Source organism: Oncorhynchus keta, chromosome 21, assembly GCF_023373465.1.
Source record: "Oncorhynchus keta strain PuntledgeMale-10-30-2019 chromosome 21, Oket_V2, whole genome shotgun sequence".
Classification (NCBI taxonomy): Eukaryota; Metazoa; Chordata; class Actinopteri; order Salmoniformes; family Salmonidae; genus Oncorhynchus; species Oncorhynchus keta.
The window spans coordinates 8335894-8352868 of record NC_068441.1 but is presented as its reverse complement, the minus strand read 5'-3'; the positions used below and the strand labels follow the sequence as shown (position 1 = coordinate 8352868).

Sequence of the window (16975 nt, the reverse complement as noted above, 5' to 3'; positions counted from 1 at the left end):
GTGTCTCGTGTCCCACCTGATAAAGCGATCAACATGAAAATGTCTCCTTGGGGAGCAGCAGTTCCCAGTGCTGTGATTCCACACTCCCCTTTCTGTCAGGGTGCATCCTAATCCTGATAGAGCTTAAACATGAATCTACACAACTCCAACGCACAAAACTAACTCTCCATCACCTTCCCCAGGCTTGGCTGTTACTCAAAATAAGTAGCAATAAATGCCTACACTACCACATACTGTTCTTATAACACATGACAGACTCTCCAAGATGTTCAGTTAAAGCATATTGAGCAAAAGTAATGTCACCGTAAGTATAAAACCGAATAGAAATCATCTTGTCTCAGCATGTGAAAAGAATCGTTATTGTAGAATAAGATTTTTTTTTTAATTGCGGAGCTTTAGACATTATAACTGAGACGTGAGTAGAATAAGATCAAGATTGTGAATAAGATGAAGAGCCTGTGGTTTCCATTTAGCCCTTTCCCTCTAAACTACGAACTCAATACTCCCTGCTGCTCCTCCAGTTATTGGACATCCTTAAATGACGACATTGGCAGTGAAGTGAGTGATGGCTTCTTCAGATTGAATTTTGATGACCCACGTTGGGAACAAGGCCGCTCCATCCCTCACACGCTATTTGTTTTGTCCCTTGGTTGAGCCCAGTCTAACCCCTGAGCAGGAACAATTCGATTTCGTAAGGGAACTCCACTGTCACTATAGGGTTAATACAGTGACAGTTTCATCAATTGCCACGGCCTGACCTTACCAGTCTTGGGTTGTTGTCACATATTAAAGCATGCATCTTCTTTATTACTCTTGGTAAAGATTCATTTACTCCGCATGATGACTGAATGGTGCGGGTGGAAGAGAATCATTTTAAGGGCAGCTGATATTATTAGAGTGTTTCCTAGAATTTGTTAGAGTAGAGATGAGAGATAACGTCTATGTGGCTCTCAGCTTCATGTCAACATTGTGACGACAGTACCCGATGTCTATAGCCACATGTTGTCATCCCCAATGATCAGCAATGTTTTAGAGAAGATTCTACTGTAAAAAGCAGTGAAGAAAGTACTGAAACATGAAAGTAACTGTCCAGTGTTTCCCAATTACTATGACATTTGACCTATTATTAACTACAGTAAGCATGTTCCATCCATAGTTTTTATGGCCGTAAAGTCATACCGTATAAAAAATAAATAAACGACAGCTGTGATTTGAAACAGGACGTTTCGGTACAATTTTATGAACGCCGACATGGTGGGATCTTTTTGTGTCGGTACAATTAATTATGTGAGAAATGGCGGTGGAACAGCCTTGATGCGCAAATATTGATCTAGTAACCATAAAATCAAAGTAAACTTGGAGTTGCGATGATATGGAGTGTGGTCCTCTCACTATGACTCAGAAACCATGCAGTGTATTAGGCTACAGATGAAATAGGGGTGGTGAAATCACAGCGTGGTGAAAGTGCAAGGTGATGAGCTTGATGCTCCTTTCCAACAAATATTCTGGTGATATGATAATCGATGCTTGACTGCTGTTTGACAAATACAACTATTCTCGCTCTTTTCCCTAATAATCTCATTTTGTAGACTAGCCTATCCATACAGCCTACCTTCACTGTATCTGAGAGCTGTTGTTGGCTAGAGCACACCTGCCAAGACCAGAATAGACACGTTTGCTACTTAACTCAACAGCTTTTGTGACAAAATGATGGGTAGAGTTGAAAATGCGATGGAACATGAAAACTTAAGCAAAAATGTACATTTTGTGTGGACTATGTCATCACGCTCTGATTTTTATCCACATTAATTCAGTTTAGTGAAACACACTACTGTTGGGAAAATGTGCCTATTTTCTTTATGCATATTTTTGAATATGCGCATGAAAATCTTTTGCCAATTGGATGGAAACCTGCTAATATGAGTGAAATATGAGTTTTTAAAAACTGAAGTATGTTAAACATGCATTTTTCTGTATTGAAATGGTATGGGCATACCCCAACAACAGAATGGTGTGGGCGGATAGCGGTCATTACAAATATTCATGTGAGTCGACCACTGATTGGCCAGCTCATTTTCCTCAGAGGATGGCATGATGTTATATGAGGAAATTGGTGGATTTGACACTATTATACCTTTGGGCACAATATAATCTACATCTTATTCATCTTGTGTCGATCATTTTCCATGTGTTAATTTCTTACCTGTTTCTATGTTAACTGTATTGTGTTCTTGAACTTGAAAATGGTTTTCTGTTGATTCACATGTAATATATGAATGTCATTTTATACTGTAACTTGCGTACCACTTAATTGGTGCAGTACAGTCAGCGGCGTAGCGCAGTTTCCCTGGGCCCCCCGCAAGGTTCGAGGAAAGACCTTTGTTGTCCAACAAGTGTTTAAAGGCCATGATTGTTTAATTCTAAATATTCTAACTTCTCTTTGTTTTCTTTTATAGCACGGTTAAATTCTCCAGGGCTAATTATGTTAGCATTTTGGCATGTTTTTCTAGATTTAGAACATAAAATAACATTTATAAAGAAAACATTATCCCTTAGGTCTAGCATAGCAAATACTTCAAAGTTGCAGAACGATTATTACAATATTTTGTCAGAAAATGGACTAAAACAAATATCTTAAGAGGGTTAGTCATCAAGGAGCCACTGACAGAGTTGACAACAGATACTCAAAACAGATTTTATTCCTCATAAAATAAAGTTCAGTACCAACATTTGCAAAATATGGAAAACGATTCAATTGAAAATCCCCAACAAAAACATAACCATTCTGTCAGATCTTTCAGGACTCAGACAGAGTAGACGTTAGAGAAAAATCTGACAGAGTTGATATTTTACGGAGTTGACAAAAATTGTATACCACTTTACTCAAGTGGTGTACACAGTAGCAATTTTGTTTTTCCTCAGTTGCTTCATAACTCTAAAACCTAATTAAATGTGACATATTTGGACCAAAATTCATACCATAGTCTATCTTAATCTATCAGGCAGATGGAGTTGACAGACTATGGTTGTCGCCATGGTGATTTCAATATTGTTTGTTTTAATCTATCAAAAGTAGATAACTTTACAGACCATGAATGGTTTTGTTGCAGAAAATGTAATGAGGACATGAATAAGGGGTCCTTGTGGTATAGCTGACCCTGCCCATTCCTGATTAAGTCAACCAAATCTCTGGACACATATTTTAGGAATCAAAGTTCTGAGAGAAATATTCTTTCAAGTCACAGAGGGCTATTCCAAGTAATTACATCCTATAATTTTTCAGTTAATATACATTTTTTGCCCGTTATTAAATTTTAAACCGTTTTTTGGAGAGTTTGAAATCGGGACCTTTGCTCCGGACAAGGGCGTTTCCAGGAAAAGAGCCGACATGGAAATGAATAAAAACAAATACTTTCCCTTATGAAGTAATACAACAAAATCCAAAGCTCGTTCCACCCCGTGTGGGGGATGCGGTGGCGTGTGCTACGTCAGTGAATCCGCTTCAGCTCAATCAAAAATACATTCTGTCCATGTGCAGATTAAATGAATGGAATATGTTATTGCTCTTAAAATGAATTCTATGGAAATATGGCTTCAATCAATACCATCTTCTACCAGAGAAGCGTAATGAAAGTTGGCTATTTAGTGTTTTAAAATATGCTCTGTGATTATTCCACTGGAGCTTGACCTTGCAAAGTTGAGATAATAAAAAAGTGACCATGAACAATGAACATCAAAATACTTCAAGGAGATATGCGTTTCTCTGCCTTTCCTCCTGAATTGGATTGCTTTAATTGCACAGATATTGAAAGCCTTGTCAGTAAGATCCATAGGAAATGGATCATTGTCATTACGGACGCACTGATGTTGTCTGAAGGACAAGCTCTGCTTCCTAATTCAGTAATTGAGTTCTGGGTAAAGAAAGTTAAAAAATAAATTCAAATCAACATCGAACGTGAACCTCATGCATAGTGTTTTAATCATGTTTCTTGTGTACTGTAATCTTTTTTTAAATACGTAATTGTTGCGATGAATTGACTGGCTGAACATAAAGATAGTTTAAGAATGCAAAGGATGATTAAATAAGATTTATTTTCTTAGGTTTTTGACAATCTTTCAACCACTGTAACTCATCTTTATCTCATCCAGCTCCTTTCAACACTGTATAAAGCCTTTTCCATTTTGTACAACAACTGTCATGTTTATCTCATCCAGCCCCTTTCAACACGGTATCAATCCTTTTCTATTTTGTACAACAACTGTCATGTTTATCTCATCCAGCCCCTTTCAACACTGTATCAATCCTTTTCCATTTTGTACAACAACTATCATGTTTATCTCATCCAGCCCCTTTCAACACTGTATCAATCCTTTTCCATTTTGTACAACAACTATCATGTTTATCTCATCCAGCCCCTTTCAACACTGTATCAATCCTTTTCCATTTTGTACAACAACTGTCATGTTTATCTCATCCAGCCCCTTTCAACACTGTATCAATTATTTTCCATTTTATACAACAACTATCATGTTTATCTCATCCAGCCCCTTTCAACACTGTATCAATCCTTTTCCATTTTGTACAACAACTATCATGTTTATCTCATCCAGCCCCTTTCAACACTGTATCAATTATTTTCCATTTTGTACAACAACTATCATGTTTATCTCATCCAGCCCCTTTCAACACTGTATCAATCCTTTTCCATTTTGTACAACAACTATCATGTTTATCTCATCCAGCCCCTTTCAACACTGTATCAATTATTTTCCATTTTATACAACAACTATCATGTTTATCTCATCCAGCCCCTTTCAACACTGTATCAATCCTTTTCCATTTTGTACAACAACTATCATGTTTATCTCATCCAGCCCCTTTCAACACTGTATCAATTATTTTCCATTTTGTACAACAACTATCATGTTTATCTCATCCAGCCCCTTTCAACACTGTATCAATCCTTTTCCATTTTGTACAACAACTGTCATGTTTATCTCATCCAGCCCCTTTCAACACTGTATCAATCCTTTTCCATTTTGTACAACAACTGTCATGTTTATCTCATCCAGCCCCTTTCAACACTGTATCAATCCTTTTCCATTTTGTACAACAACTATCATGTTTATCTCATCCAGCCCCTTTCAACACTGTATCAATCCTTTTCCATTTTGTACAACAACTGTCATGTTTATCTCATCCAGCCCCTTTCAACACTGTATCAATCCTTTTCCATTTTGTACAACAACTGTCATGTTTATCTCATCCAGCCCCTTTCAACACTGTATCAATCCTTTTCCATTTTGTACAACAACTGTCATGTTTATCTCATCCAGCCCCTTTCAACACTGTATCAATCCTTTTCCATTTTGTACAACAACTGTCATGTTTATCTCATCCAGCCCCTTTCAACACTGTATCAATCCTTTTCCATTTTGTACAACAACTATCATGTTTATTTCATTCTGGTGTTAATATTCAGAATTAATCATATCTCTTAATATTCATGGGATGTATCATTTATTCCTCACAACTTCTTCACACCCTTAGGATATACTCACCCTGATTGATGTAATGTTCAATTTGTTTGCTCTGTGAATGCAAATCCTCTGATGTTGGAACTGTTGCTTCCTGCCTTGCTTACTTTAAACCAATGGCTAGTTTTCCATCTGCTCATTTCCATGTCTATGAACTTGAAGTGACATTGAGCACAGGGGAAGAGCTGTCTAAAATAAAAGATAATAATTCATAGTAGTTTATTACATTTATAAAGTGCTTTTCATTATACAAGAATAATCTCAAAGTGCATAATAATGTCACTTTGTTGGACTTTCTTATCAGAAATATCTAGGAATATCTTAAACCAACTGCATCTGCTTACTTGTCAGTGATTTGTCAGTCATGTTTGGATATATTTTGGTCTACTAGTAATACCCGATGGTATGGTCTGAATTTCAGTATGGACAACAATCAGCACTCTGCTTCCTACACTCTTAGAGAAAAAGGTGCTATCTAGAACCTTAAATGGTTCTTCGGCTGTCCCCATAGGAAAACCTTTTGAATAACCCTTTTTGGTTCCAGGTAGAACCCGTTTGGGTTCCATGTAGAACCCTTTCTACCGAGGGTTCTACATGAAACCCAAAAAGGTTCTACGTAGAACCAAAAAGGGCTCTGCCTGGAACCAAAACAGGTTATCCTATGGGGACAGCCGAAGAACCCTTTGGGAACCATTTTTTTCTAAGAGTGTAAAGTTTCAATAGGTATATATTCTTCAGTTGGAAAAAGTTATTGTTCCTCTAGATATTCTACTGGGCCCTGGGCCGTCAAGGTTACCCCCATGAGAGTGGCAGTGCTCCAAATAATTTGGCGTTACCCTTCCCTCTCGGAACTTTTGATGGATGATGGTGCTGCCGGTGAGGAGTAGGTCCTGTCTGCTGGCTGAGGCATGGCTAACTGATGAATAGAGGGCCAGTCTCTCACTCAATACCGTCTGGCCTTGATAAGTATTTCTATTGATTCATTATCAGTGATTATGTAAAAGATGTACACCATAATTAATACTGATGAATAGCTTGTATATCCAATGTGTCTGAGTCACAGAGTTCAGTTGTTACGTGGAAACTATTTCAAAGGCCATGCTTTGAATGTGATACATTGTGAAATAGTGTATTCAAGTTTGTCTATAGTGTTAGACTGAAAACTGACCAATAATTTGTTGTAGAAAAGGTATTTGTTGGCAATGGAAATGGAAATGTGGGTCCGGATTAAAAGTATGTTTAGTACAGACACTACCTGTAAAACGTTTTAAAACACCTACACATTCAAGGGTTTTTATTTTTACTATTCTCTGCATTGTAGAATAATGGTGAAGACATCAAAACTATAAATAACACATATGGAATCATGTAGTAACCAAAAAAGTGTTAAATAACTCAAAAGACTTGTTATATTTGAAATGATTGAAATAGCCACCATTTGCCTTGATGACAGCTTTGCACACTATTGGCATTCTCTCAACCAGCTTGATGAGGTAGTCAAATGGAATTTCAAGTAGCAGATGTGCCTTCTTAAAAGTTAATTTCCTCCTTAATGTGTTTCAGCCAATCACTTGTGTTGTGACAAGGTAGGGGGGTATACAGAAGATGGCCCAATTTGGTAAAAGTCCATATTATGGCAAGAACAGCTCAAATAAGCAAAGAGAAACAACAGTCCATCATTACTTTAAGACATGAAGGTCAGTCAATATGGGACATTTTAAGAACTTTGAACGTTTCTTCAAGTGCATTAACAAAAACCATCAAGCGCTATGATGAAACTGGCTCTCATGAGGACCGCCACAGGAATGGAAGACCCGGAATTACCTCTGCTGCAGAGAATACGTTCATTAGAGTTACCAGCCTCAGAAATTGCAGCCCAAATAAATGCTTCACAGAGTTCAAGTAACAGACACATCTCAACATCAACTGTTCAGAGGAGACTGTGTGAATCAAGCTTTCATGGTTGAATTTCTGCAAAGAAACCACTACTAAAGGACACCAATAATAAGAAGAGACTTGCTTCGGCCAAGAAACACGAGCAATGGACATTAGACCTGTGAAAATCTGTCCTTAAGTCTGGAGTCCAAATTGTAGATTTTTGGTTCCAACCGCCGTGTCTTTGTGAGATGAGGTGTGGCTGAACGGATTATCTCCGCATGTGTATTTCCCACCGTGAATCATGGAGGAGGATGTGCTATGGTGTGGGGTGACACTTTGGTGCTTTGCTGGTGACACTTTTTTTTAAATTCAAGGCACACTTAACCAGCATGGCTACCACAGCATTCTGCAGTGATACGCCATCCCATCTGGTTTGAGCTTAGTGGGACTATCATTTGTTTTCGACAGGACAATGACGCGAAACACACCTCGAAGCTGTGCAAGGGGCTATTTCACCAAGAATGATGGATTGAGTGATGGATTGCTGCATATGATGACCTTGCCTCCACAATCTCCCGACCTCAACCAAATTGAGATGGTTTGGGATGAGTCGGGCCACAGAGTAAAGGAAAAGCAGCCAACAAGTGCTCAGCATAATATGTGGGAACTCCTTCAAGACTGTTGGAAAAACATTCCAGGTGAAGCTGGTTGAGAGAATGCCAAGAGTGTGCAAAGCTGTCATCAAGGCAAAGGGTGGCTATTTGAAGAATCTCAAATACAAAATATATTTAGATTTGTTTAACACTTTTTTGGTTACTAAATGATCCCGTATGTGTTATTTCATAGTTTGATGTCTTCACTATTATTCTACAATGTAGAAAAAAGTAAAATAAAGAAAAACCTTGAATGAGTTGGTGTTCTAAAACTTTTGATGGGTAGTGTATATTTTGCCAGAAAACGATCCGTAGTTGTTTTTAGTTTACATTCATAGAGCGTGTATGTATTTCTCTCACAGAACATGTGCAATTGCAGATTTGCTGTTTTTATTTCCCTTTTTTTCCTCTGGGCTCTAGATTTTTACGAACTCTGTTCATCCAGAGATTTGAGAATCCTAGATTTACTGAACATGGTGTGAAAATCCCAGTAAGTCAAAAGAGCAGACCACAAGCCCTGGAGGATATACAGTACATGAATCCCTCATTTAAGCGTGAATAATTCCGAAACATTACTCTCCAGCTGTTGTGATAATGTGTATAGAGAGAGCACAGTAAGCTGAGTTAATGAAGGGTAAATATCTACCAGCTATTTCAACTTTTTCCTTAATAGAATGCAGGTACTGTATCTGTACAGCACTGTATGCAGTTGCATCAGATATCATGTACATTTCTCCACCTCGTGGCTTTGAATGCTTCTTCTTTGATAAGAACAAAATGAAAAGAAACATCAGTCATTAACTGCACATTTGAACCTACTCTTATGATGCAATGTCAAATCCAGTTAACCCAGGTGCAGTAAGTTCAGCGTGCAAAGATGAGTCGAACTTTCAATCCCCTGCAAATACTCCGGGGTCTGTTTCTGAGTTCAGCGGAAAGGGAAGGATGCGGAAACCATCAAAAGCCTCCCCAGGATCTCGACCATCAAGGAGACCCATCTATAGCCCCTACACAGCCTGCTGTGAGGAGAAAGAATACCTCACTCTATACCTCAAATAGAGATACTGTGGCCAACGTGTCTTAAAAAGATCAAAATTGCTTTCCCGAACTGAAGGGGTAGAGAAGACTAGCAACAACAGATATAGTACTATGGTCCATGTCAAACATAAACAGATCATCATCAACACAATGTCATATCTGATAGCAACACATCTACTTCCAAAGATCAAGTCGTGATGACAAACATATTTAAATATGTGGTTTATGGTGTGCGATAGGTACTAGAGTAGAACATCATTGAAATCGACCCTCAGTCCCTTAAGCTCTGCCCTCATCACGGTAGTAAATCGTACCTCCAGGAGTTGGTTGCGTAATGAATCCCATTGTTCCGCTTGGACAGCCTTGTTGAAGTATGATAAGTCGTCCTGGCATTTAGAATGCTCATATAGCTGGGATGTGATCATCAGGTTCATCTGGATCATTGTATGTAATGTCATCCCACCCTTAAAATAATGGATGCTAATTGGATAAGGAGTCACATTCAAACTGTGATTTATTGTAGTTAGCTCGTTCCATTATGGACATAGACCTACGTTATTGTAGTGCTAGAGTCTTCTGTTTTTTCCACTCTCGTGTGTATGTTTAGATCGAACCGAAAGACGTAACTAGTCTTGATACTACAAAGCCATTTTTTTCTCACTTGATTTGTATTTATTTATATATTTCCTTCAGTATTTCTCAAAAGAAATCATGGCGAAGAGTAGTTCAATGCCAACATATACAAGGCCTGTTGTTTTTGTTGCGACTGATGTGAATTATTTGAAATGTCCCTTGAAGGCTGATGGCATGCTTTCTTTTGAACAAAAAGAGCACGAGCACAGCTGTGTGCCTAGAGGAGCATGCATTTGGTCAAGTCCCTCCCCAGCACTGGCCGCTCCGACTCTGCAGAGGCTCCTCTTAAGACTTGGCCTGTATCATACTGTATTAAGGATTTCTGCTTGTCTCTTCGGGGCCTTTTTGCAACAATGGTTTGTTTGCTCTGTTTTGGCTTTCAGGACAGGAGGGGGCACTGTGTGTGTGTGTGTGTGTGTGTGTGTGTGTGTGTGTGTGTGTGTGTGTGTGTGTGTGTGTGTGTGTGTGTGTGTGTGTGTGTGTGTGTGTGTGTGTGTGTGTGTGTGTGTGTGTGTGTGTGTGTGTGTGTGTGTGTGTGTGTGTGTTTTATCAGGATGATCAAAAAATGGCCTCCTGCACTTGCAGTGAAGTGGTCCCAGTACTGTTTCTTTTTACTGCGATGGCTTTTATCTCGATCCCAAATAATGCCCAAAAATATACTTTGTTAAATTAATTCAGCACCTTAGATGTCCAATGCTTTTGTCCACTTTGTTCCCTTAGACTCTCTATTTCCTAGGCTCTCTGTGGCTTTTATCTAGCACCCCATCCTGTGTTGAGATGAAAGAGGGCGGCAGTGCCACTCCAAACCTTTTGTTACCAATCCCCCGGTAGCAAGATTGGACCAATATAGACACAGAATGACCTCCGTGGGCCCACGTGCACGGGACATCGGCATACAGTCATTAAATGTGTGTTTTGATAGAGAAAAGTCAAGCAGTCTAGACTTCCCAAATGGAGAGTTCACTTGCAGACAATTAAGCCCAGTCAGTCCAGAGATCACATTCTCTTTTACCAGTAATACTGTCTATAGTTGAAATGTAGAAACACTTTGAACTGCCATAGCATTTGAAACCATTTTGGATGTTGTAGAATATGTTCAGAATAGAATGTATTCAACCGAAATTATTCCAAAATGGGATAAACGTTGTACTGATTTTCTACCAGTGTGCAGTTTAATGATCTACCAGTTTAATGGTATGGTATCAACAAAATGCATTTATCTTTTTGCATTGAGAAAGAAAATATGAGATTCATTCATTCCTTTTTTTTTCATCAGTTCAATTGCGGAGGTAGGTGCATATAATTGACTCCAAATTGCCAAATCTCATATTAATCTGTGAAAAGTTGCAAGGAATATATTTTCTTAATAGAGCTTAAGAGTCTCAAATAGCTATTAGCAAAAGTGTGTTCTTGTATGGGTTCAGAGGAGATTTATGTTTTAAGAAATAATTACAGCCTGCCTCCTAATAGACTTGTCCCATAGTCAGTATGACATATATTAGCTGACCTTATAGTCCTCTTCATAAATCAGTGAGCCCAGTAATTTTACATTTAAATCTGCTCCTGGAGCAGAACTAATCAGCAATATAGTTTCAAAGCAGGTTGGGTTGGTTGCAGAGAGACGCTCAAGACTTTTCCATTGAGTCGCCCTGGAAAGAGAGCTTTCATTCCTGCATCGCTGCTCGAGGTCACATGACAATATGGAGCATATTACAGAGCAAGGTTAATTAAGGTTAATTAATCCAATTTGAACAACAGGTGCTCTTAAATCTGCGATATCACCCGTTATCAAATAAATGTCTCGTCGTTCCCTGTGGTAGAAAGATACAGTATGAATGTCCTTCTTATCGCTGTCTGTGTCCCCGACGGTCAAATTCTTTCTAACTTGGCCCATTTTTGTGGAGACAGGTTTCACTTGTAGTAAATTACCACTGGTTAAATTCATACTGTCCCCACTTTAAACAGTGTCAATACAAATAAACAAAATGGAACATTCAGTAAGTAGTGTTCGGGGAAATATCAAAGGGAGAAGAGGAAAATCAGGGGAATTTGTCCACAAGCTCGACCGCTGCTGTTTTGTCTTTGTGCGATATCTACAGCATCGGTCTGTGCAGCTTTTCCCCCCAAACACACTTTTGCATAACTGCCCCTTTCATGTCTGTGGTAGGTATGGCATTATTCCAAATCGAATCACTGCTCACAGCCTCTTGAAAGGAATTGAGAAGTTCCCAATTGCAGTTCCCATATTTATCCAGGTCCCACCCGAGACGCTCTGCACACTCATCCATGAAGACTGCTCTTTGCTTTCCGAATTCCCTTTACCCAGATCCGCCGGGCAACAATGGCGAGGGAAGTTGCAGGAGTCTGTTGCGGCCTGTTATTGTTTCCCATCAATTGTCAAACATAAATTAGTTTCAATAAAAAGGTAATTTTAGTTTCTAAGCCATTTTTGAATTGCTTTGTAATGTTTGCGGTAGTGAGAGTGATGAATAAAACACAATGGAAACCTGATAACCATTGGAGCCATTAAAATCCTTCATGTGTGACTTAGGCTAAGCAAAATACCTTCTGCATACTGGAGTCCTCCTTTGTTTTGGAGGCCCTATTTATTTGGGCCTTGTTGATTTCATCCTTAACATTTTGGGTCTAATATCGCCTTCTTGATGTTCCCGAGACTATGACTTCATCATTTCAGGAGTGAAAGTACATGATGAAAGTTGTTTTTCCGTCGGCCTCAGCTGTGATGTTTTTTTCTCGGCAGGCTCAACCGTGCAACAATGATTGTAATCTAGTGTGGATAACTGTAATAATCTTGTGGTAGTGATTCTTGTATGGTTGCACCGTGTTGTATATGCTGTTTGGTACCCTATTAAATATCCAAGACGTAATAGGAGGAGTACTAATCAAATGGTTGTTTGTGTAGAGTGGTCAATTGATTGAACTATGTTTACTGCAGGGTTCCCCAACTCGTGGTCCGCAAGAAATTGACTGCAAGAAGCCCAAACAGATATAATATTTGACTATGTAACATAATCATTTCAAACCTGGCGTACATTTGTATATGATCACGTGTCTCTCTTCCAAGACACCGTCGTAGCTTTGTGTCACGTTCGGACCTTAGTTCCTTTGTTATGTCTTTTGTTTTAGTATGGTCAGAGCGTGAGTTGGGTGGGTTGTCTATGTTCCGTTCTCTATGTTGTGTTTTTGCGTTTGGCCTGGTATGGTTCTCAATCAGAGGCAGGTGTCGTTAGTTGTCTCCGATTGAGAATCATACTTAGGTAGCCTTTTCCCACTTTTGTTTCGTGGGTGTTTATTTTCTGTCTAGTGTGTTTTGTCACTTTACAGAACTGTTTTGGTTTCGTTTCTTTCTCTTTGTTATTTTGTTTAGTGTTCTGAGTTTAAATTAATATCATCATGAACACTTACCACGCTGCGCTTTGGTCCTCACCTCATTCCAACGACGATCGTTACACTTTGTGTATCGCGGTTTTCTCATGCTCATGGAATGACCCGCTTCCCTTCAAGTCAAGTCCAGTTCAAGTCCAAGTTTGTTTATTTGTCATATACACATGATCTAAAAAAGAGTACACAATGCAATGAAATACTAACTTGCAGGTTTGCCTCTCGACAATGCAACAACAATAGAACAAGTAGGTAGTTAAGTGATTAAAAAGAGTAAAACAAATAAAAGCTCCATGAAGTAGATCCTGTAGATCACTTCATTGCTCCCATCTTGTTGACAAAGCTCTGCTCCAATATACCTCACTTCCCTGTTGAAATGTACATATATGAGAAACCAAACCTGTTTGCAGGGTTGGGTAACTCTCGAGGTCCCGCTTGTCTCCACAATATTTGGTAAATCCGCTTTCAGTCTTAACGCACCACAGTTATGGAATGCCTTACAAAACAAATGACACCTGGATTTCCTGGTGTCAATGGGGCAGTTTAAAACTCTGTTGTTAAATTAGTTCACTGAAGTGTCCAATTGTTTCAATTCATTGTTATAACTTGTTGTAATAACCTCAAGTTCTATATTTATAGCTGTCTTGTAGTTTTTATCTTTTTGTTGTTGTGTTGATGGAATTTTTGTCATCACGGCACCATTGCAAATGAGATGTGGTCTCAATTGGGCTCCCCTGACTAAAGAAAAGTATATACAAATAATTTAACCAATTTAATAATTGGCAGTTTTTTTTACAAATAGTTGCTTAGAATACTGTATATGGAAATAACAGACATGAGACAAGCATGTTTACCTGTAGAATGGAATAAGACCTCTATGATTAATTTCATTTTTTCAATTCTACCACCTCAACATTGTCCATTTTAAACAGGGTTAAATATCTAGTTGTAGTAAAGTTCAGCTTCAGTCCACAGGGGGGGAACTACTTCAGTCAGAAAAGTGTTCTCTCATCTCTTCAGTCTCAGAACAAGCATTTCGCTAACTCTGTCTGACACCCAATAACTAAAGGAGGCTGAGCTCTAACACTAGCTTATTAGCATTAGCTACCACCTTCCCTGCACAAACCTGTGGCTAAACCTGCCGCTGCTGTGATTGCACTTTGACTTTCTGGCAGTTCTGCCCTCTCAATCACTGCTGCCTGCTCATGCTCAACCTGCTCGCTTTTTCTGCCTCTCTTTTGGAAGAAGTTCAGAATATCCATATTTGCTCTGCAGACTCTGACTGAGTGACAGGCGTTTTGCTGAGTGATGGCATTCAAATCAAATCAAATTTTATTTGTCACATACACATGGTTAGCAGATGTTAAATGCGAGTGTAGCGAAATGCTTGTGCTTCTAGTTCCGACAATGCAGTGATAACCAACAAGTAACCTAACTAACAATTCCAAAACTACTGTCTTATACACAGTGTAAGGGGATAAGGAATATGTACATAAGGATATATGAATGAGTGATGGTACAGAGCAGCATACAGTAGATGGTATCGAGTACAGTATATACATATGAGATGAGTGTGTAGACAAAGTAAACAAAGTGGCATAGTTAAAGTGGCTAGTGATACATGTATTACATAAGGATGCAGTCGATGATGTAGAGTACAGTATATACATATGCATATGAGATGAATAATGTAGGGTAAGTAACATTATATAAGGTAGCATTGTTTAAAGTGGCTAGTGATATATTTACATAATTCCCATCAATTCCCATTATTAAAATGGCTGGAGTTGGGTCAGTGTCAATGACAGTGTGTTGGCAGCAGCCACTCACTGTTAGTGGTGGCTGTTTAACAGTCTGATGGCCTTGAGATAGAAGCTGTTTTTCAGTCTCTCGGTCCCAGCTTTGATGCACCCTGTACTGACCTCGCCTTCTGGATGATAGCGGGGTGAACAGGCAGTGGTTCGGGTGGTTGATGTCCTTGATGATCTTTATGGCCTTCCTGTAACAACGGGTGTGTAGGTGTCCTGGAGGGCAGGTAGTTTGCCCCCGGTGATGCGTTGTGCAGTCCTCACTACCCTCTGGAGAGCCTTACGGTTGAGGGCGGAGCAGTTGCCGTATCAGGCGGTGATACAGCCCGCCAGGATGCTCTCGATTGTGCATCTGTAGAAGTTTGTGAGTGCTTTTGGTGACAAGCCGAATTTCTTCAGCCTCCTGAGGTTGAATAGGCGCTGCTGCGCTCTTCACGACGCTGTCAGTGTGAGTGGACCAATTCAGTTTGTCTGTGATGTATGCCGAGGAACTTAAAACTAGCTACCCTCTCCACTACTGTTCCATCGATGTGGATAGGGGTGTTCCCCTCTGCTGTTTCCTGAAGTCCACAATCATCTCCTTAGTTTTGTTGACGTTGAGTGTGAGGTTATTTTCCTGACACCACACTCCGAGGGCCCTCACCTCCTCCCTGGCCGTCTCGTCGTTGTTGGTAATCAAGCCTACCACTGTTGTGTCGTCCCAAACTTGATGATTGAGTTGGAGCGTGCGTGGCCACGCAGTCGTGGGTGAACAGGGAGTACAGGAGAGGGCTCAGAACGCACCCTTGTGGGGCGCCCGTGTTGAGGATCAGCGGGGAGGAGATGTTGTTGCCTACCCTCACCACCTGGGGGCGGCCCGTCAGGAAGTCCAGTACCCAGTTGCACAGGGGCGGGGTCGAGACCCAGGGTCTCGAGCTTGATGACGACTTGGAGGGTACTATGGTGTTGAATGCCGAGCTGTAGTCGATGAACAGCATTCTCACATAGGTATTCCTCTTGTCCAGGTGGGTTAGGGCAGTGTGCAGTGTGGTTGAGATTGCATCGTCTGTGGACCTATTTGGTATTTGGGCGGTAAGCAAATTGGAGTGGGTCTAGGGTGTCAGGTAGGGTGGAGGTGATATGGTCCTTGACTAGTCTCTCAAAGCACTTCATGATGACGGAAGTGAGTGCTACGGGCGGTAGTCGTTTAGCTCAGTTACCTTAGCTTTCTTGGGAACAGGAACAATGGTGGCCCTCTTGAAGCATGTGGGAACAGCAGACTGGTATAGGGATTGATTGAATATGTCCGTAAACACACCGGCCAGCTGGTCTGCGCATGCTCTGAGGCGCGGCTGGGGATGCCGTCTGGGCCTGCAGCCTTGCGAGGGTTAACACGTTTAAATGTCTTACTCACCTCGGCTGCAGTGAAGGAGAGACCGCATGTTTCCGTTGCAGGCCATGTCAGTGGCACTGTATTGTCCTCAAAGCGGGCAAAAAGTGATTTAGTCTGCCTGGGAGCAAGACATCCTGGTCCGTGACTGGGCTGGATTTCATCTTGTAGTCCGTGATTGACTGTAGACCCTGCCACATGCTTCTTGTGTCTGAGCCGTTGAATTGAGATTCATTGACATCTAAACGGTGCTGTAGGTCTGGGGAGAGGGCAAGGGGCGTGAGCGGTCCACTGCGTTGTGAAATCTTGACCAAATACAATATATATATATATAATATATATATATATAATCAAAAAAGTGTTAAACAAATCAAAATATATTTGAGAGTTTAGACACTTCAAAGTAGCCACCCTTTTCCTTGATGACAGCTTTGCACACTCCTGGCATTCTCTCAAACAGCTTCACCTAGAATGCTTTTCCAACAGTCTTGAAGGAGTTCCCACATATGCTGAGCACTTGTTGTCTGCTTTTCCTTTACTCTGTGGCCCGACTCATCCCAAACCATCTCAATTAGGTTGAGGTCGGGTGATTGTGGAGGGCAGGTCATCTCAAGCAGCACTCCATCACTCTCCTTCTTGGTCAAATAGTTCTTACA

At 40.2% G+C, this 16975-nt stretch overlaps 1 protein-coding gene across 4 annotated transcripts in view; it reads left to right on the top strand.

Annotated features, from left to right (window-relative positions):
• LOC118400066 (contactin-4-like) overlaps positions 1-16975 on the top strand; it is a 172691-nt gene that overhangs the window by 51583 nt on the left and 104133 nt on the right. The window lies entirely within an intron of this gene.